This window comes from Colius striatus, chromosome 8, assembly GCF_028858725.1.
Source record: "Colius striatus isolate bColStr4 chromosome 8, bColStr4.1.hap1, whole genome shotgun sequence".
Taxonomy (NCBI): Eukaryota; Metazoa; Chordata; class Aves; order Coliiformes; family Coliidae; genus Colius; species Colius striatus.
Genome location: NC_084766.1, coordinates 5,107,497 through 5,130,861, shown reverse-complemented (window position 1 = coordinate 5,130,861; position 23,365 = coordinate 5,107,497).

Genomic DNA, 23,365 nt, shown 5'->3' with positions numbered 1-23,365 from the left:
ATAGAGCTGCACTACAAACCTTTCACTCAGGCTCCATGCAGGCTACCCAGCTGCACCTTTCAGGTGAGTTTTTAGTACAGCTGTTTCAAATTGGTCACTCATCCACTGCTGGGGCAATAGTTACTTCTCTCTTCAGTGTTTCCTGGGCTGAGGGAGTTGTCAGGAACTTGATTCTATTTATTTCTTTTTAAAAACCCTTTATTTTTGAATGTGCAACCTGACAATTGTTCTCTGTCTTAAAAAACAAACCCCAAACAGCAACAAAAGTCCAACCTAAACATGGCACCTTTGTCTCTACTCAAATATTCAAATGCTTCTGACAAGAGGATTAATAAATGTTTCTGCATTTATATAAAACATAAAGGAAACAAATTACTAGAACTGCAGTTGAATTGAAATAGCATATTTTTCCTGCTGCTCCAAACAAGTTTCATATGATTCAAGTGCTTTTAAAAACAAAAATGTGATTTTGAAGTAACTCAATTTTAAAGCTGAGTTCAAGAAAAACATGTAGCTACGTGATAAAAAGGGATCAAATATAGCCCAGAATTATTTTAAAAGCAGCTTTTAATTAGTGAGGTTCAATCAAATAAGAGAAACTGTCTGGGACAGAGACTATCTTGTATTTTGTTTTTTCAAGGTTTTTATTTCCTACAATAATAAGAATGTCTGTAGTGATGCTTGATGGGGATTAAAGATGGCAAGGTGTCATTTAAACATGTTCAGTTTGTAGTAGCACGTTTCTTTAATGGACTGAGAATGTGGTAGGAGTGCAGGGGATTTTACACAAATGCAGTGTGCCTGAAGAAAGAGCAGTATTGCTGGAACAGCGATCTGTTGTGATAAATTCCTTTAATTTTTCAGTAAATTCATCTGTTCTTCAGATAATAGATGGTGGATAGTCTAAAACTATAGGACATGGGGTTTGTGGGCAGGAGTGGGAAGCAGAAGAGCTGGGTTACAGCTGGATCACATTTTCTGTATGTCTGTAGGGAATTTATTTCAGTTTGTCTTTGTTGTACAGCAGCATTGTGAGGCTAAGTTAGAGCTTTAGCTTGTGTTAACACGGGACCAAAGGTGTCTCGGATGTTTATGTCTAGCAGCAACGGATGATAAACACTTGCTTCCAGCATCAAGACTACCCAAGCTGAGTAAGCCTGAAATCCAGTAAGGTTTCTTGGACCTGATGCTCCTCCACGTGGTGCCCTTTGCATAGATACCTTTGCATAGGCAGGAAAAGCCCAGTACTGCAGTTTGGGCCAGATTTACAGGTCACAAGGAGAAAAATGAATTCGTTTGGGCCCTAGGGATTTTTTTTTAAGGACTAGTAAATTGAAGGCATTTATGATATCTACTAATATCATTCATTTATATCCTTTTGGTATCTCACACTCCCATCTGTGAACTGCACTGCTAACGATGGCAGGCCTGGTGGAAACACAGAGCTATTCCCTTCAGTTTGCCTCAGTGTCACTGTTGCTTTCCCAGTGTATTTCAAACAAGGTCAGTACTGGCATCTCTGTTTCACAGGGGGTGAAAACTGTATCATCAAAAGGTGAAATGACCACAGTCACCTAGAAGACCAACAGAAGAAGGCAATGTAGATATTTTAATGCAAGCCTTACTCTCTCTCTGGTGCTCCAGTGTGAGCACCTTCTTTTGTGAAGCATCTCTCTGGGCAGTGCTTAGGTTATGAGAATAGTTTTGGTTAATCAGGTTAACAAACACAGTTTGCTGGTACAGCTGACATTCACATTCCTTAGCAAGAAGAGTTGTGCTGTCTGAAAGTCATGTCCACAGTGTCTCAAATTAATAGTTTGGACGTGAAAACATCTGCAGTTGGCAAATGATTTATTTACAAATTAAACATCTGTGTGATTCTTTTGGCCCACGTGAAAAATAGGAACAAAAGTTGTTAAATACAAGGAGATCTAAGTAAATACAAATATATGCACTTTAATGTACATCATGGGTGGTGGCTGGTTGTGAAATGAATGGGTTGCTTGGAGATCCCCACATGAGAAATGCTGACACAGCAGGTTATTCATCAGGCATCGCTGGAATATATGAACTGTGTGAAATTCACCTCCAGCCTGTCCGTGGTGAAAGTGGCCTTTGCTAGATACCTGCACCCAAAGCATCCAGCAGCACAAGATATTCTTGCGGACCAAGGCATTGGCCTTTACTCAAAGATCAGTGGCAGAAACATGACCAGAACCTGCACCTGAACCTGTTCCTGATGGGGAAACTGCATTGTCAAGAGCCGTGTTCCAACAAGTTGGCAACAGCGTCTGCATATTTTAAATCCCTGTGTTGAGTCATCGTCATTTAAATGGAACTTAAACCACCTGAACGTGTCATTCCTACTAACCTGCTACAAACTGCCTGTGGAGTTTTCCCTTTGGGGAGCAGGCAGAGCCCTGTGAATTCACCCCTAGCCTGACCCAAAGCCGGGCAGTTATTTCCCAGTTGCTGCATCACGCTCCATGGCTATGAAGGGAAGCATGCAAACAGTTGCTTGTCGTGCTTGTTCTTCTAAAGGAGAATAATAACGCTGTCGTTCCAAGCAGAATTACACTTGTTCCCTTTTCCTTTGCCCTCGAGAATTTAAAAGCAGAGAAGCAATCATTTAAGCCATTTCTTTAGCTGTGGGGGTTTATTTCATTTGATCTCTATACGTACACATTTTTCCCATATACACCAGAAGCCACTTGATTTCCTGTTATTGTTAATGACTCCACCGTTTTCTTGCGAGTGCTTTGTTTTAAACAGAGGCTCATGCAGCAAGTTTGCCCTGAATTAATGGCTTCCTGACTTTTGATGAAGTTCTTTTTACCAATGCTGCTTTTCCATATTTCCTTTCTGGATTCTTTTTTGTCTTTTGGCAGCTGCCATGCAGCAATTGGACTCTATTGGATGAACAGGGGATAAAATAATCCCAATATGTGGAAGTAGCTTTAAGACCACTTACTACTTTTTACCTTTACAGACCTGGAAAATCCCTAAATCTATCTGGAAGCAAGCATAGCATATGTTGAATGGCTACTACTATTGGGTTTAGTTTAAATTCTGCATAAAAACATGTCAGAGGAAGCCAGCAACTAAAATGATTTCTGTTCAGATTCCATAATCTCTTGTGATGGGGACTGCAGAGGTTAGGAGTGACACTTCATACATTATGTACTATACTGGCTTGGTGAGACTTTTAGATCAGTGGAGTACAAGGTGTCCTCATCAGAGTCGTGAAATCACAAGGGACCTTTAGCTAAAAGAGATCTTAGTGAGGAGAAAGTACTAATTCTCGTGGTGCCTGTACTGCTCTGCCATTTTCACAGGTGAGAGAAAGTGCAGTTATGGGCAATCTGTGCTAATGCAGCCCCATCCTCTCCTCAGTGGTGCCTCCTTGAATGATATTTTAGAATTGGTCCTCAGGGACTGAAGCTTTGTCTGGCCCTGCAGATTGGGGAAGAGACAAGCAGAACAACTGGCCTCTCAAATGCTGGAGATGGAAAAAAGCAAGAGAGCAATAAAAAAAATTCCCTTTTCCTGATATTAAACATCTCTCCTATTTCATTTTAAACTGATCTGGAGGAGAGGGTAGAGAGAAGTGACTCTGATCTTTTCAAGTACATGAAAAATCTTTTTGCTCTTTTATAGGTATGTGGAAGACACATCTTGTCAGAGCTGAATTCATGCCATTCATGTAATATTTAGACACCTAGTAGTGTCTTAGTGAGATTATTTTTTCCTGTTTTAATTTGAAGAGCTTGCATTTCTCAGTCTTTTTGCTGTTGAGACTACTGAAGAACTTAGCTGTTTCTCTGGGGAAAATGTATGCCAAAAAAGCCTGGCAGTCTGGCCCAACAGTACTTATATTCCAAATATTATAAAACAGACGTAACGAGAAGGCTGTTGCTTTCTTTTCAGGGAAGCTGAACAATAAATCCCACAGGGTGTCAATGGGAGCAGAGTCAAACCTCCCTCCATTTCAGTGCTTTTTCTCTGCTTTTGTGACATGAAGTTAAGGCCCAAATTCTACAAAATGCTCAACAGGGAAACTCGTGCAGCCCGATGGCTTCCCTTAGGTACCATTTACATACAATTTGTTGCAAGATTAGGAGCAGAGGCTCTTTTCTCCCTGTCTGCCTGCCTGCCTGCTTCCTCGGATCTTATGTTTCCACAGTGTTTTCATTTAAATTGTTTTCACTGAAGCCAAGTAAAAATTGTTGGTGCATTTTAAATCAGTGTCCACTCTTCTAATTGTCAGGCTGCCAAAGACCGGCCACGGAGAGTTTGGCTTCAGAGCAAGATACAGGCTCATAGAAGAAATGTCAATATTATAGGAGATATGTAAGAACCCAGTTCTGCAAAGCTGAATCAAGGACTAAATGAATTGACCAAGAGTACAGCAAAGCCACAAGACATTGATGGTGAAAATGTGACATCCAAGTTCATCCATTCTCCTTCCACAGAGGTCAGAGCATTGATGAATATCAGTCCAGCAGAGTAAGATCTGCCCCTTTGAAATGGCCTATTGCCATCTGTAAGTGCTCGATAACACAGAGAACATAACTTCTGCTCTCCTGGAACAAAGCTGCAAGCTAAAGCTACTCCTCTCAAGCTAGTGGAGTTGCTCTGAGTCCGGCTGCCAAGTGTTATGTGCCTCATCTAGCTATATATTTTAGTTTGATGGGGAGATCTCTACTTTAGAATTCATTGAGAATCTGAAGAACAAAAGTTGGCCCGTTGAAGATTTCTTGTGGAAATTGGAGAAACCATGCCTGTCATCAAAATATTAAACAGTAATATCAACATTGCAATACTTAGTGTACAATAACATTGGAAACAAAAGTAATTGAAATGAATCAGCATGAAATGTTTTCCTCTTATCAAAACAAATGAGAGCACCGAAACAAAGCTTCTCGGCTCCCTGCCTTCGAAGACGTTATTGAAATCAGCACAGTCTCACCAGAGATTTGGATTTCACTTGAAGTGCATTTTCTGACTGAAAAGCGGATGCTCTCCATCAATCTAAACAGCTGCAGGAGGCAGAAGGAAATGATAAATCGGGCCCTCTGGATTTACACAGCAGTGAGAGCAGAAAGTGATACACAGTATGTGTTAAGGGGTGTTAATTCACGTGTACCTGCTTAGAGGGATCTGTGGGCAACTCCGAATGTTGCGCTAGGGCTGATTTCTTTCTGTATGAGTACAGAACGTGAATACTTGAAAAGCTGAAGCCTGCTCCGGAGTAGAAAAGCCAGCCCTACTACAAAGAAATTCCTGTGCCTCTTTAATTACCCTTCTTCACCTATAGGTGGAATTTCCACTCCAGCAGCTTTAGCGAGGAGCCTGTTAGCCTGGGAGGAGATTTCTGTTTGTCTTTGTACAGCAAACACTGGCTGTGTTGTGCAGCGCCAGTTTCTGATTCTAATGATTTCCTGAATTCATTCTCTACCATACCTCAGGGAAGGAAGAGGTGATCCTCTTGAAAATTCAGATAATTGCTTTTATTTGATTTTTATTAAACCTCATTCAAGAATAATATGATGGCTTTTTTTATTACATTGTTCATCACTGTGGCATTTTAAAATTTGCTTTGCTAAAAGAAACAGTTTACTAAGCCAAAGATTTAATTCAAGGGTTTTTGTGGAGAGAAAACACAGAGCTTTTTTGGAGGTTGTTTTGATTTCAAAGACTTTCATCATATTGATATCTATCTATTATTATCTCCACTTTCTTTCTTTAACTTCTTCCCCAGCTTCAGCAACCAGAGTATTCTGCAGTTTATTGTGTATGAATCTGGAGCTGGCGGGGCTGGCTTTGCCCCAGCTGTACCTGGCTGCCTCTGAGGAGAGGCAGTGCAAGGGATGCCCTTTCTCCCTTGCTATGGCTATCTCATCACCTGGCTAAAGCTGATACTCACTATCGTGCACAGACAGCTGTGGGGAAACAGCAGGCTCTGACGGGAGATAAGCACAGGGTCAGGCACAGAACTGCCCTAGGGGTTATCCCACCATGCAGCCAGGGGAAAGCCATCCCCTGGTTTTGGCCGAGTCACAGGCTCTGAGGTGGCACCTCAGAAAAGCAGATGTGTGACAAGGCTCTGATTCATTCATCCATCCATCTCTCCGTCCATCCCTCCCTATAAATCTCTCCTGTGGCTGATATTACAGGTATTATCCCCATTGTACACACGGGGAGACTGATGCGGAGAAGCAAAGCGTGTAACCTGCACTTAGCAGAAAGAAAAGTACCCAAGCAATTAAAATACAGGACTGACAACTTCATGTTGCTAACATTAAAGAATATGGGTTTGGGAAACTTAATCTATTTACCTCTTTGCTGCCAGTGTGACATCATCTACTGTCCATTCATAAATCTCACACAGCTACTTGATGTGTGGTTTTATGAGAGCTATTATTTTAAGAGCTGGTCATTTAAACGTAAGTGTTTAGGAATATGAGATTTTCATATACTTTTAGAGCAAGTTTCCCCCTTTTTCCATTTTATCACAGGAAATAACAGCTCAAAACACTGTGAAGACTTTGTGAAAGGCTCTTTTTTTATCTCGAAAAGTTTGAAACAAGAATCCAGTCATCTTAGTTAATCCCTCTAAACCATGTCAATATTTACTTTAAAGTGGAATTTCAAATACTCAATCAGCTGCACCCTGAGTTTAATCAGGACCAGTCCCATTGACTGGGAATTGTGTCTGAATGCTGCGGGGGTTTACCTTGGGTCCTCATCGTTTCAACTTGTGACGGCAGTAAGGATGATGGGTTGTCTATTGTTAGCTTATGCATCTGTCCATGAATAAGTGGGTCCCCCAGGACTGTTTTAGCCAGCTGCTGGGCTCCTGACACATCTGTGATGTTCTGTACCATGAGGTTTCCAGAAGGGCCTGTGTTCGTTAAAATAATCAGTGAGAGATTTATAAACCAGCATGTTTATCCCTATCTCTTCATATCTTTTGGAAGAAATGTGGCAATTTTTTGTAACAGCTTGACCCCTGTTCAGCAGGGTGATGGAGAGGGCTGGTCACAAACCCCACCACGCTGCAGAGGGTTATGTGCTGTGAGTGATCCCCAGCTGCAGCATGCAGTTCTGTTACTGAGAGCCTGTAAACATGACTTCAACAGTACTCACAGGATAACAGGCAGCTACAGCTGATTGAGCATAGGTATCATTGACAGAGCTAAAGACCCTTAATAAGCACTGCAGCCACTTACCATGGTTATCTGCAACCTATAATTTGTGACAGAAGCATATTTTTAATGCTACTGGCACCTAGACCTTTGTTTTCTAATTTTGATGGAGTAATGGCAGCAGACCTTGCACTGCAAGACAAAAGACAGGCACATGGAGCGCCACTGTTTAATGTACTTACCCTATTTCACTCTCCCTTTCTTGAGGTTATTTCATACTATGTGGAATAGCTTGCCCTTGCCCTTCTTTCACAGTAGATATGTTTATATCAGAGAAGTCATTTGGTCCAAGATGTGGCTGGCATTACATTCTTTGAGGTATTTACAGTTTACAGGCTGAAGGTATTTACAGTTTTCTGGGCAATAAGAATTTTCCCTTCCACTTAAAACTGTCTTTTCCTTTGCTTTTTTTTTTCCTCTCACATGGAACACAGTTGCTGTCCATAATGGTCAGGAGGTTTTATTCAGTAAGTCCTTTGCTGCTGTGGTGGCACAAGGTATTCCTGGTACCTCCAACCCCCTTCTTGTCTCTTTATGATACATCATAAATAGGCTTTTTTTTTTTCTTATCTTTTTTTAAAGCTAGAGATATTTTTTTCCTGGGTCACATTAGGAAGCATTTCCTTGGCTGAGGATGTGGAGGTATCCAATGATGGGAGGTTCCTCAGAGCGCCATCTCCTGCATCATTGCATGGATCACTCTGGATGACTTGGGTGTCTCCTGTCAGTCCCTTCTACCCAGCTAGGGGGGATGTTTCCTATCTGGTAATATGGTAACAGAGGAAGGCCTCAGCTCCCTCTCGCAGTCCTCAGTGTGGGGCACCATAAGGATAAAGGGAAGACAGACAATAACTGAAATATTTTAAACTTCCCATGCTCCTCAAGGTAGCTCCTGGCCTAGGACACCACATTCCTTATCATTTTCACAGCTACATCTTATTCAATCACACGCTGTTTGCACTCAGTGAAGTGAACTGAAAATTATAAAGCTATGGTGAGGATCAGAAGGCAGAAAAAGGTGAGTAAATATAAACAGTGAAGGGAAAGAATGTGACTGGAGAGCAGTGAGTGCTAAATGGTGTATTTCACAAGAACTTGAGCCTGTGCTTCCCTACGAACCACACACATCTCTGCAACACAGCTCTCAAGTCTCTAGCTAGTTACCTTTTTCCTTCCAGACTAATGCTCATTTTAGGACACCTCAGCTTTGGCTACTGCTGGCTTTAAGCTATTTATTTTCTGAGAGGCTGACTTTCACATCATGTAATAAATTGCTGGGATATATGGTGCATGCAGAGAACTGCTGGGTACATTTCAGCTGAAAAAGCCAGACTGGATCAATCCCTGTGCATAGACATATTTCTTTTTCTGGGGAAAAGAAAAAGGCTATGGATTATTTTCTTGGTTTTTTTTTTTTTTCCTCATCACAATAACTTCACAGAGAGAAGAAACAAAGTGTTAACACCCTCTCTTGGCTTTTCTATTCCTCTCTGATAGATGTTTCCTATATTAAACATTTTCAGAATCATTTTAAGCTTAAATAACTTTGAAGTAGACCTAGATATGGAACTTGACTAAATCAGAAGCGAAAGAAACCTTTTCCTCATTGCTTCCTCCTGATGCTAAAGATTTTTCCTGTTACCATGATGCAGTATTTTGGGGTTGTGAGGTACCCTGCTGAGTGACACTGGAGTCCCTCCTCCACTGTCACAGCTGTGGCAGCTCCTGCCATACTGAGAACTCTTCCGTGATCTAACTGCTTTGTCTGAGATTCTTCACCATCTGGAGAAGTTTCCTTAGGGCTCAAGTGTCCTTTTCCTGAAGATCACACCCCTACCAGGCTACTGAAGCATGTTTGTCTCTTCCTCTCTCCTCCCCAAAAACTTCCTTTTGAACACTATGAGTCAGTTATACGTTTCCTTATTATTGTCTGGTCTCATTGTTGGTCAGAAAACAGTCCCCCGTTGAGGTCTGTGTCCCTTAAGAGTTGTTGAATAGATGACAATCCATTTCAGTGCACAGTGGATTCCCCAGCCATATTAACATTCAAGAAAGTAGAGCAGCTTTGCAGCAAATCTCTCCATCATCCCCATGATTTTCATTTTTGGTGCACATGAATCATGCTGCTTTTGGAGGAAACTAAACCAGAAGCTCTGCTTCAGCTGCACACAAGTGGTGCTTCAACACCTATCAGAGACAAAAGAGATCTGTAGGACTCATTTAAACCACGTGGATTTGGGATGTCCAGAGCAGTAAATCAAACAAAAACAATAACCTGGTAAAACACCAAATCACATGTGCTGTAGATGTCGAGCCCTCACAGGCAGTTGCACTGCCCTACTGATCCGCTCACACTCTGCCTAATGGCTCACTAACGTAGACAAAGCCAGAGGCACATAAAAGATACAGCAGTTTCACGTCATCAACTTCCTAAAATCAATGAGTTTGTAAGTTCCTGAGATCATTTCAGCTCCTGACCTATGTCTCTAGGCAGCTAGCGATATACAGATGGTATAATCTACAGTACCTACAGAGCTGAATTTGGTAAATGCCTTAATTTGGTGTTACAATAATTAAGGAATTTGCATGTGATAAAAAGATGGGGCGAGCAGAGAGATCATCTATCAATATTTCACCTATTGGGAGCTGTGATTAAGTCCTTGAAGCTCTGAGATGTGGTCAGGTTGTAGAGCGGTTCAGGATAACAAGTGAAGACTGTTATCATGTCCAATTACTCTCGAAAGGAAATTAAGAGAGGCAGAATATAATTACTTGAACTGGAATGTAGCCAGGGTGTTGGGGTGATCATTTGCTATATGATCATTAATGACTGTGGTAGAAAACTGTGGATTTAATGCCATGAAGTAAATATTCGCTCTCACCAAGGAGTATGCTCGTTAAGAATAATATGGATGCAGTCATAAAAGAATGTTAATTGAATCCTGTGTATGGGTGAGCATTCATCTTCTGAAACCAAGTATCATCACTCAAATTATACAGAAATGCTGCTTAACATCTAATGGGGATAGGGAATCAAAAGGGCTTTTAATACATTTTTTGGTTCTGATGATAAGGCATAGATGAAATTCCCCATAATACCACAGAAGCAGAAGGATAGACATGCAAGCAAAACTGCTAAACAGGATGGACTGAAGGAACGGCTTACCAGAAAGTCCAGATAGGAAAGAAGCTGTTGAAGCTTCATGGAAGCCAGAGTGTTTAATGAATTATGTAGTATCTTGTCTTTTGTCCTTCTGTCCCGAAAGTAATAGCAACATTTTGTCTGTCAGTACTGTCTTTCATGCATTTAGATTATACTTCAATTGAGCTTCATAGTATTATAAAGCAGAAGGATAAGCAATGTGTGATAATTCCTTTACTTTTTACTGCAGTGCAGAAGGTCCATAACCACATTATCAAGAGAGGTGGGAAAAAACATTGCTCAAGGAATATGAAAAGACAAGAATCCAGTTTATGCCCTTAACATTTGGGGTTAAACATTTAACATTCAACATTCAGGTCAAGACTAAAACCTAACATCCCCTAATGTAGTTTATCATAAGTCTCTTTCCTTACTAGAGAAATACCTCAAGAGGCTCCTGTGCTTGCAGTGTTTTGCAAGAAAGTCCTGACAGACTGGGAAAAATACAGTTTTCGAAGCTCCTTGGTAAAGAACTGGCCACTTAAAATACAAGAGGCTTGGTCCAGAACTTGCTCAAGTACACAGGATAGTGCCTTTCATGTATGGAGGCCGGTGAGGCTTTCATTCAAACTGATGAGCTTGCAGGAAGAATCATCCAAACCCACAGAAAATGGTAGAGATGTTAGTGAGTGAGATCAAGGGAGTGGGAGGAACAGCAGTCTCTCGTCTTACTGCTTTCCTGGAAGTCCCATAAACCTTTTTGTGCTTCTGGAAGAGCAAGAGGCAAGAGACTTGATTGATTGGAATCAAAAGAATCTTGTTAAAAATATTCAGGCCTCTGAGAGAGCTGCTTACATTAGCATGATTATTTAGTCTGGAAAAAAGGACTTCATTGCAGTGGTCTTTGGGAGGCTCAGAGTGCCAGCTGCAACTCCTGAAAAGGAAATTCCAGGCAGCACAGAAAAGTGCTCCTGTTCCCACATCGCCCAGAAGTCACCTGTGCATGGCCAAGGATTCTGCAGGCTTTACTTACTGCTTTTTTCTAGAGAGTAAGCTGTCATAAACAAGTGCCCTTTCTGAAAGAAAGGACCAGATCTGCCTCCACAGACAACTTTAATAACCTGTCTGGCAGAAGTCAACCAGAGGAAACCAGATCTGGAATTGGCAAAGAGACCTTAAGGTCAGCCCTATTTCAGCACATCACATTTCATAAGGGAACAGGAGCAATAAATCCCATCATGTCTTTAATAGTTCAATAGTTTGCATGCTGGGGGAGGAGAAAGTCTGTGGTGTAGTGCACCAAGTGTTACGTCGTTCTCTTACTGCTGAGCCTATAAAGGCAGCTAAGAGCATTAAACCTAGCCCTGCTGCTCTTGATAAGCAGGAAAGCATTCATTAAATAGCATAACTTTGAGGAGAAAACACTTATTTCTTCAAACTCAGTTCATCAAAGGGGGATTCCTTATAGCATCGTGACATGAGGGGTACCTTTTTTTCCTTTTTAAGTGAAACTATGACAGGTCAGTGTCTCGGGCACTGTGTTACAGCAGTGGCCATCTGCAGGTTGTGAAGGATTTTATTGACCACTGAGCATTTCGTTCTGCTGCCTGGAATGAAGGGGAACTTTGTAGTAGCAGAAATGTAAAGGATATAGTGAGTAAATATGGGAGCTGGAACATACTGCCTTGTGCAGAGCTGCCCCCACGCCGTGAATTCACTGCAGTAAGTTAACTGCTCCGTGGACCATCTCGGATGTTTTATAGCGTTGTATGCTGTGCGTGGGCAGCTGACGTGCAGATATGTGCTCCAGTGTGTGCTGGAATGTAAGTTTATGAGAAGCAGAAGATGAAGTAAGACATGGACAGGTGCGTTGGCTAGAGAGAAGAATTTGAAATGTCGTCCTAGTTTCTAAATTTCCTGGTCAGAGCAGCTGAGATCATTAAGAAGAGGGAAGGAGGCATCTGACTTTGTTTACAGGTATGAGCTTATAGAACACTGCTTCTTGCACATCTCTCTCCTCTGAGCTTCCAAAGGTGCTGTTTTACTTCTCTATTGCAGCCAAGTACTTACACTGAGGCCTTGGAGCAAAGCCACAGTCTAACCTTTATTTCTAGCCTCATAGTATAGACCCATAAATAAAGTAAACCCCCTTATGGCAGAGTAATCTTCAGGAATGCCTCTGCTTGAATAAACTTTTATAGCAAAACTATAACCCTTTCCTTGCAAGTCAAACGAAGTTCATCCGATTTATATCTTTTGTTATTATCATTATGGACCACAGGGAGAGTGACCAGGTTCCTCATTTCCTGGCTGATAAAAACACCACGTGTGTACAAGATAGTAAGATGCAATTCAGTGGAAGTGACAGTGTGCTGCCCAGAGCCCTCCCAGCATGAGCAAACTGACTGCCCAGTCAGGCCATGGCCACAGACATTTGGGGTTTCTTTGCCACCTCCCGAGGTCCTTGGCAAAAAAGGGAAAATCAAATAGGAGGTAACATTTAAACTTGGTTTTAAAATTAAGATGCAAATCTTCTACACAAATACCCGACAGCAGGCAAGTCCAAAGGGAGTATATTTCATTTTGGATCAGCTTATATTTCTTAAACTAACTTCACTGACATTTGTCTTGTGCCAGTTAATTTACTTATGTCTGCTTTACCATGACTGCACTAAGCACAGATAAAGTTCTCCACACGAAGGTGGCAGATTTTACACTGTAACAAAAATGGTTTCCTGTCAAAATGGCCCTGCACATCAGTGACAGCCATCACTGCACAAGGGTATTTGTTTTTTGGCAGGGCTTTTGCTGTGTCACAGGCAGACTGTGAGGAAAATGAGGATAACCCTTTTGCCAAAGAAGGGGCAGAGCAGATGTGAAGGGTGGAGTGGAAGCAGTAACCACCTTGTGGGTAATTTGTAGATGACCCTGGCTACCTGCTCTGCACCCTAAAATATTAGGTTTAATAATATTTTCATGAATATGAGTATTACAAACATAGAAGAATTTCAATGCCCTTTGAAACCCGTAATAATTTTAGGAATATGGGATAAAATTACTGTAGAAAATAAACCTAAAAAGTTTTGGGCTTTTTTCTTCCCCAAACTGATCCTTTTCTAATCATTTCCAATCCTCTCTTTCTTTAGAAAGCTGGAGGCAAGAGGTGAGCTTGTGGAGTACTTTGAGGAAAGTGTCAGTTCTCAGTCTTCATTTACCAATCCTCCCACAGCCCAAACAATGCTTTTATTTGGAGAGTTATGTGGCTCACTCGTTAAAAAAAAGCAGTTTTAGAGTCTTCGGTTACAACACACTCTTTCATCCGTAGTATCACGGTTCCTATCACTTCTTAAGGCTACTTCTGCCTTTCACAACAGCTACCTAGATAAAAATCAACATGCTCTAGTTTCCCTTTCTAAACCATGAAAAATACACATAAACAGAACGATAATATCAAATATCTCGGTGATTTTTTCCCCCCCTGTGCTATTAACAATCGAGAGGCTGTTGGGAAGCAGCAGCTCGCAGCTCCCCATGTCTGTGACTGAGCATCGGTCAGGAAGGACAAGGGTCAATCTCCTACCTTTGGGGAAAAAAGCTGATGGGCAGGAAGGAGGGCAATTTCTTTCTGTTCCAAACTTAATTGCAACTTCAGATTGCCTCTGAATACCTTTCAAACACATCTGCTACAAAGCCTTTGGAGCCATTGTCATTTACAAAGTAGGAAAGTGCAACCAATGCAGATGATAGGAGATCTTTTCTAAGAAGAAAGCAAGAGGTCTGCACTCTTCCAGAATCTTTTGAAGGTTAAAATTATGGTGATTGCACTTGTAGGCAGGCAAATAGTCATTTAGCATGCTATTTTACCTGCACTGTCACGGAGCCTGCAATGATTAATGGGTATGCTCATTTTCTAGATTTCATTTTGAAGACTTGGGACTATAGGGCTCTTTTCAATGGAAAAAGTTTAACCATTTTCAGCTGCCCTGCTGGCACCGAGGCCTCTTTCATATAAATAAATATAGAGCCTTTCTGGTTAGTCCTCTGCACATTACGCTGTATGCAAAGCCATCCTGAGGTGTGTATATATATATGTATGTATATACTGTACCACGTTGACTTTCCAACTTTACTCCCATCTTGACCAAATGGAGCAAAGGAAATGTACACTATAAGAAAATTCCCTGCATCATCTTGGTCTTCTGGATATCTTTCTCCTCTCTGGTTTCTGTCTCAAATGTTGACATTGCCGTTACTTTGCCTCGCAGCTGCTGAGTGAATCAAGCTGACCATACTGTTCAGAAGGATTCCTCCCTCTCCCAGTCTTCTTCCCACAGTTAGGATGTTAAGCTTTCTGAAAACTTTTAGTATCAGAATCCTTCATTTTTAGCATTTAATTGTGCCACATTCAGAGAGGAAACACACAGGCACAGATCTGACCTACTGACTGCAATTTAACCTCAAATAATACGTGAATAAGCTGCGTAGATGTGAAGTATGAAATCAAAGAATTAATCTGCCATGCTCTGTATGAGTCCATTATACTCATGATTTATTTTAGGTGTCTTTGGGTAGGGTCACTTTCATTTAGCATGTCAGTAAACACGACTGTGCATGTAGAAGTTGATTATATCTGAAAGAGCTGTGGTGCTGGGATGAACCTTTTAGATTCTTTTAAGATGCACCTTTAGATTGTCCTCGCAGCAAGATCGGTACCTACATGAAATGGAGGCTGCCTAAGAAAAGCTTCCAGAACACAAACAAGAAAACTACCTTTTGATATTTCTTAGCTGTTCTTTTTCCTCCTGTTGCCTATACAACTGCAGCATATATCCTGCAGGACCCAGAGAGGCTGCGCAGTGCCAACACCAGCCCTAACGCAGCCCTGCACGCTCAGACCACGCTGCACACAACAGCCTGGATGTGAGCTTTCCTAACCGCTGTGTCCTGGCTGTCAGGTAAGGATGGGGGTGTGCTGTAACCTTCCAGCACTCCTGGAAAGTCAAGCAACTATGCTTCAAAACATGAAGAAATTTGCTGTAAGTCATGTCCCTCTCCAAATTTTCTCTGTTAAAGAGAAGGCAACGTGTATTTTTTCTCCTGCAGAGGACACGGCATTCTCTGTTTGATGGTGTGCTCTGGAAACCAGGTTGACAAACTTTTGGTAGCAGCTTAAAAACTATAACAGTGTGTTTACATTTCATCAATACAGGCCCTAACTTTGCACTTGAGTTTTGGCAATTCTGGCCAAAAGTACTGAGGGCTGCTGGAACCCATTTTAACAGCCAATATGTTGAACTTTTAAGTAAGTGACATTGTGTCCGTAAATCCTTTCAAAAGATGGAACTATTTTTTATTACATTGAAGATTTTTTTCTTTATCAGAATGAAGAACTGAAGAGGTTTAATAAATGCTCTTCTCCCCAGAGTCCTCTCCCTTTGAAAGTTTTACCTGTACTAACATCTAAGGGTCCAATTCACAGACCATGGGCTTGGTGAAAATATTCTTGTTGAATACAAGGAGAGGTCTGACCCGGGCCCAGGGGAGAAGACCCATAGCCATCATTACATGCGATGCTCATCAGCCTCAGGTACCACCTAGCAGATCATTTGAAAAGGTTTTGTGAGTGGGGTTTTGTCTTCAGTGTTTCTGTGGCGTGCGACTGAATTGAACTTTATCAAACAGAGCTGTGCTCAGACTGCTGTGGCTGCAGCATCTACAAGGGAAAAAGAAAAAGGGGCTGTTTGAAACTCATAATTTTCCTCTCTTTGTTTTCTGTCTATTGAACTTTAAATATAGACACAGATATTGAAATGTTAAGAGGCAGCTGCTGGTCCTTTTGGCTGCAGCACTTGACAGAGCAGGGCTGTACCACACCAGCTCTCACGCAGTTTTGCCCTCTGCTTTTTTCTTCCTCGGGTGACTTTTGCATGTAAGTGTATTTTGCTCCCTGGGCTGTAAAACTGAAGAACCACAGACTAGTTAAAATGGTGGAAAGAGTCTGCCAATAGGCAGTGGATTTCTCAGAAATGTGATTTAAAAAGCTTTGACTGGAAATCGATTAAAGTCCATCATAGAGTATTTGAACTTCAAGATATTTTAGTATGGAGCGGAGGCAGGAGAAAACTCCATCAGGATCCTTTACATCAGAAAGGTCCAGTGTTTTTACACAGAGATAAAAGCAGACAGAATGGCACTCCCTCAGATTTTGCACAGGATTCAGACTAAACAACCTGAAGTTAATTGAGATTCTTCTTCCTCTTTTCCTTGTCCTTTTCATTGGGATCAGCAGCCATGCCGTGACACATCTCTGTGGTCTATGTAAACAGCAAAAGCAAAGCGTTCTCTTACATATCTAATAATAGTTCTAACTTCTGTTCTGCATATGTATCAAGACTGAGGACACCAGTTGTTCTGTAATTTGCTTGTCTCATCTATGTTGTCTCAATATGCAACTGTGCTTGTGATGTTTGGTAAAAATTCAGTCTGTTAATTACCTAAAGAGGCTTACATCAAAGAACTAGTCATGTCAATCACACCTTTGGCCTCCTGGCTCATCCCTATCCCACCATTCAAGGCATAAGGCTGTTCTGTCAGCGTGGCCTGATGTACATTTTAATACAGTCATCAAGTGCAGTACATGATCGTAATTAAGAGACAAAAAACCAGGAGTCGTATGGCAAGTCACCACATGACTATACAATGGTTATTTGAAGGCATTTGTGGTGTAATTGCTTGAAACTCTCTTGGAGATTTTTGAAGCATTTTAGAGGTGTTTTAAGGAGATTGCTTTGGAAGATTAGTGGTTAGAAATTAATAAATGCAATGATTTAGAGGCCTTTTTCCCATTTCACTACGAAAATCCTGGAGCAATTCATTTGAACATTTAATCACTGCTATTCTTTTTTTCTTTCTTTTTTTCCCCTTTTTTAAAAGAAAGGCCAGAATATGTTTCATGAGGGTGCTGAAACATAGTTGCCTGTGTTACCCACTGTTACCCACTCATGGTCAGATATAGCAAAAAAGAATTCCTCCATTCCAGGGCTCTCTCTTCTATACTTTAGGGCCAAATATCTTCTTCCTGTGGCTTAATCTCCTAATGCACTTAATGTGGACTCATCCTCAAGGTCCAGATCTTTCAGGTGGTGTGCAGGACATTATTTAGTGATTAATACAGAATATAGGTGACAGTCCATCACATCCACTGACAAAGAGTACAAAGCATGCACAGGAACAGTGGAGTTTACAGGAGAGCGATACCAGGCTGCAATACAAAGCAAGAAGCAACACATGGGACAGTTTTACAGTGAAACTTGAAATGATCAATGTTTATAGTATAGATTTAAGAAGAAAAAGATAAAAGTAGTAAGGAACAAATGTCTGGTGGGGGAAAAGTGAGAGAATGAGAAAGACAGTTCTTTAGGAGGTATCAAATTGCACCTGGAGAAGAGAGAAACTCAATTTAACCAGCAAGGAGAAGTTTGCAACAATACAGCTTAACAATGTGGTTAAGCAACAGAAAAACACTGAAATCAGCCAGAGATTCAGATATTTAATGCCTCATGTCCCAGGAGCTGACTCAACAATAGCACAGTAATATTTCAATGTAGATTTTACAACATATTTCCCTTGCCAGTGTGCTTTGGACAATCTATAATTAGACATCATAATTAAGAGCATGGTAATATATTATTTGAGTGTCTTACAGCTAGGAGACGTGCTTCTTGATGAATTTTTCTGAAGCAACCTGGATGTTTCTCAGAGATTGCCAGATCATCTACTCTGATTACTGCTTTTACTGTTTTCTTGGAGTGATTACTGTTTGGACTGTTCCTCACTGCATCCAAATCTCAGCTGCCTACACTTCTGCAGGAGCTAATCCTTAGATAAACTAGACATACCGTTGAAGACGGCAGTTTGATGGTTATTACACATGCATGGGTTTTCTTGAGGTTACAGCTCTAAGAAAGCAAGGTCAGATCTTTGTGCCAAGGCTATCATGTAGGAGCTGGCAAGAATTGTTCTCCTGACATGTTTAGTAGAGGCCATATCACCTCCCATTTGTTATCTTCTGGTGGCCACACCATGGTCACCAACAGTGGAACTGAACACAGGTACACACGGTCCTGCTCTGCAGTTTGGGTCCTGCTGCCTGCCTTCTCAGATAAGCAAGGACAACTGTGAAGCCCTTTAGAGGGATGATAACAGAGGATCTACCTGTGTTTATCAAAAGCTGACCAGTATGATCACCTATTTTAATCCAGATTTCTGGCTACTGAGGTTAAGACTTCCAGGTTTTCTAAGCTACCACAGCAACACATTTGAAGGGTTTGGGGAGGGGGGGGAAAGAAAAGAAGACAGAAACCTTGGGAAGGCCATGAGGGAACAAAGTTTAATCCTCATTAGGCAGTGTGATGTTGAACATGATTTGCTGTGCTGCAGCTTTGTTAGTCAGCGAACAGCTTGATTTTACAATTGTGCTCACACACAGCTCACATTTTTATTTAAGAAATCTCAATAAAACTAATATGCCTTGTGCTGTAGCCATGGCTTGAAAAATAACTAAGTTAAAGCTTAGTTTCTTTGTGGCACTTAAACTTTAATAGTGTTTTTTTCTTTTATCGATCTTTTGAGCAGCTCATTTGATTCCAAAACTCTGAATCACCCATTCCAGCTCCTTAAGGCAGGGCTGGACAGTCCAAAGTGTGCACTGAAACCTGAATTTTGGAAGATTACCTTTCATCTACAAAGGGCTAAAGTAAAATCTCCATTTCCCCCCCATCATTCTGAACTTTAGGGTGGTCTGATCCTGTCAGCCTGCGTAGAGGTTGTGAAAGAGAACATCAGAACCGCGCTGCCAAATCTTGGCTACAAATTGCCTCACCCTCTAGACTACAGCACTTTCTTCATACTGCAGACCCTCTGCTTTTCCTGTGGAACAGTGAAAGTGGTGCAGTGGAACTCAAATAGCACAAATACCACGTATCATTTCCCCACCTGCACCAGGTGTGGCTCTGGTGATGGTGGCACTGTCCTGTCAGGAGAACAGAAATGGCTCTGCTGAAAGTGCAGCCGTTCAGCCAAGAAGACAGGCTTCTGATTCCTCACCCTGGCTAAGCTATGCAATGGGATTAAATTAGATCTCTTACATTGTTCACTGACTTCTGGTAAATTACACCTTTGATTTCTGGTCCAATGAAAAGGTGCTAATTACCTTTTTAAGTGCACATTTAATGCTCTGCAGTGACATAAAGCATGAGTGCAGCTGCCTGCACACATGAACCTTCCAGAGGTTTCTCCCTGCCTGCTCGCTCTCACCAGCCTTCTCCATTTTTCTTCTACTCCTTCCCTCTGTCCCTCCAAGGCACCTGCTGTGTGCCACTTCTTCTGCAGCTGAATAAATCTACAGCGTTGTTTGCTGCAACTGGCTCCATTTTAACCCATAAAAGAAAAACACAAACTCAGCATCCCATCTGGGTCTTACTGCCCAGCTCGCTTGATGATTTTTCCCTTAGCTGGACCTTAGCAGATCTCAGTTTGCTCTTCCCTTGATAAAGAAGTTTATCTAGGGAAACATCTCATCCCGGCCTTACACAAGCTGTGCATCTCCCTGTTTTAGAAAAGCTTTATAAATGCTCTTTGCTGTTGCCTGTGCTGGTGTAGGTAGTGGCCCTTGGAGGTCAAGGTGCCCAAACACACCCACACACCACAGGGAAGTAACTGGAGCCAGGGGCTTAAAATGCAGCTGTACTTTAAGTGCATGTAACTACATTCTGTAAAAAAAAACCCAACCTACCAGATTTTAACAGCTTGTATTTAATTAGGAGGAACAACGAAAACACTACTTTTTCTTTTGCCATCAGCCAGCCCTGATCATAGAGTCATAGAATTATAGAATGGTAGGGGTTAGAAGAGATCTTTAGAGATCATCTAGTCCAACCCCCCTGCAGAAGCAGGTTCAGCTAGATCAGGTCACATAGGAATATGTCCAGGTGGGTCTTGAAGACTTCCAAGGAAGGACTGATGGCTCTGCTGTGCTCAGGTGCAGCAGTAAGCAACCATAGCACTGCAGCTCACAAGGCAAGTGTCCCCAGACAAGCCTTCCCCCTGATCTGGGCAGGGTCTGCCTGAGGCCCACAAGTAGCCCAGTCCCTGGCAGGTCCCAGGCTTGTGCAAAGATGATCACCAGAACTGTTTTCATTTTCTTTAGTTCTATAAATGGGGTAAATCCAGTGAGGAATGATGGTGGCACAGACAGCTCCTGGCGCCCTGTCTCTGTAGGACAGATAAACCCACATTTCTATTAGGGATGGACCAAGATGAGGTAGTTTTACAGGAGGTTTTTTTCCCTTTCCCATTTGAAACGTTGTTAAGCCTCTCTCACATTAGCTTTGTTTGCCACAACCTGTTGGTTACGGCTTGGCAGGAGCTCTGCTCACAAGTAACGCACAGAGCTGTGCTCCCGGCAGCTGTGCCAGGGCAATCTGCTTCCACAGGGCACAGCCACGGCTGGGGTTCAGCAGGGCTGGCCTGCCTGTGCTCATCTACCTCTCTTGGATTTCTTTTTAAAAGCACATTGGCTTATTTTTTGTTGTTACTTCCAAAGAACATTAAATATGCCCTAATTTGAACTTGAATTCTTTTGCTTTCACTCGGACATCCAGCTATGCCATAGGAATCCCAGGCTTGTGAAGCCATTGCATGAGAACCGGATTGCCTCCACCTCCCTCCTGCTGAATCCTACTGCCAGAGGTTTTATTCCTTAACCATTACCAGGACAAATATTCCCAGGTGCTATGGAAGCTCAGTAATTAAGGAAAAAAACAAAAAAGAAGCCATAAGTCAGAGATTTCAAATAGCAATTAAACTGCTTAACCATCACTTGCTTGCCAAGTGCCAGGGATCCTGTAGATACTTGTGAGAGGCAACCCACCATGGGGAAGCTGTTCCATCTGATGAGTGCACACCTACATCATGCACTTCCTTGGCTCTGGTTTCTTCCCAGACCCTGTTTCTCCAGCCACTCCCACCGTGACAGATGCCAGTGGCTACCACACTCCTTAGTGGAGATGAAGCCTGTGCAGAGCAGGTGGCATGCTTCAGTCCCACACCAGAGACAAAAGAACCTGGATTACACCAAAGCTTGTTCCCTCACCTGAGGTTGGGCAAAGGGTAGGTCACAGCAGGGTTTGTGCCCTCAGATGCCTCAGCATCTCCTCACGCCACACAGCACACACCCAGGAGAGCAAGCAGTATCTGTTCCATGCTGGTGGCTGTCAGGACAGCTTCTCATCATTGTGGGCACTTGGAACACAAATGTCTCTCTCATATACACATGCTGAAGTCACTGATACTGTCACCAGACAGCCTGGGGGGCCCAACAACACCTTGACATGGCCAGTCCACTTCAAAGGATTGAAGCCCAGAGTACTGTAGGTACCATCAGTGACTTGTGGTCCTGGTTTCCCTCTTCAGTGGGGTTACTTGGGATAGGGGCAAGAGCATTTTCCTGCTTGTTGTGAAAAACTCATCCAACCTTAAGCCAATCCATAAGCCCTTTCCTGCACTCAGCCCCTGCACACTCAAATAGTGTTTCCAGACATATTCTAATGATGCCAGCAGGATTTAAGGACAATACAAGGATCAAAGTAAAAAGACTTTTTCTGGAGCAGCATTTCTCCTTTCCAACCTCTTTTGATGAGTCTGCATTGAATAGTAAACCAAAGTTGACCTAACCACAGCAGTTTTCATAATTCAGTCTTTACCAAAGCTTTACAAAGTCCTTTATCACAGAAATATGCAAGATCGAGCACAAATGTGGCTATGTAAAGGGTGGAGAGATCTACCCAGATACTAAGAAAGATTCTTCTATACAGAGATGTACAGAAAACGGTTCAGATTTATTGTTTTTAATTTAGATGTGAGTTGAGGAGAGCTGGTAAGCAGCAATGATGAGCAGTGTATGAGCTATTTAGGGCTGGCTTGTGAGGTGTTGTGTTGGTTATTTGTTTCTTGTTTGGTGTTTTGGTGGTTTCATTTATTTATTTTTAAAGAGAAGGAAAAACTCAAAGCATTAAAACACAGTTGAAATTGCCTTAGGTGTAATTTTTCCTCACACAAAGTGTATTCTTATGTTTCAGCTAATGTATTTTCATTTAAAGGAATACTGAGAAGGTAAGTAATTCTTTCACACCAGTAATTATTTTTGTCCTGAGAGTTAAATTGTTAACACACAAGTTTGTTGAAGTGTGTACGTGACATATTAACGACTCAATCCTTTCCCCCCAAGGAACCATTTGGGTTTTAGCTTCTTAACTACTTTTTTTTATTATTTATATTGAGGAAACAATCAAACTCTCATCTGGGACTTTTTTTCATTGACATCAGTATGATTGCTTTGGGCTTTTATAAAGGAGAATTAATTAAGGACACTGATTCATGATTGAATTGGATTCAGCTTTGGTGGCTAAGGAGGTTACTGCTGAGGTGATAACCTCAGCTCTTCTGAACCTGCCAGGAGTCATGAACCAGAGACCCCCTCCTGCTGCAGCTCACAGCCCAGCACGTTAACATAAATTGAAATCAATGGCTGTTGGAGTTAATACATCTTGCTGTGAACTGCGATGGCCCAAGAGCAGAGAGACTACCTCTTCTACCACTCCAGCTCCAGTAACTTCTGCTAGAGGGGTGAGATGACCATCAAGAAACAACAGCTTCTTTTTCAGTGGTCCAGAGTCTGCAATTCCCCTCTGTATTTTCCCATCTAGCTACAGTGTGAAAAGCTGGATATTAAATATCAGATTGAGCTGGATTTTTGACTTGTGCATCTGCTAGGCAGGGCTAGGACAAGGGGTCTGGTTGATTTCAGGAGGAGTTTTGTGGAGGTTTACGGCTCTGCAAAACAATGAGCTAAATTCTGTATCATTTTACTTTGAAATAAGCCAGGCAAAACACTCTCTTCCCAGCTCACATCATCATTCCCTGTGCAATAAGTATTTTACGCATGATTTTAGCTCAG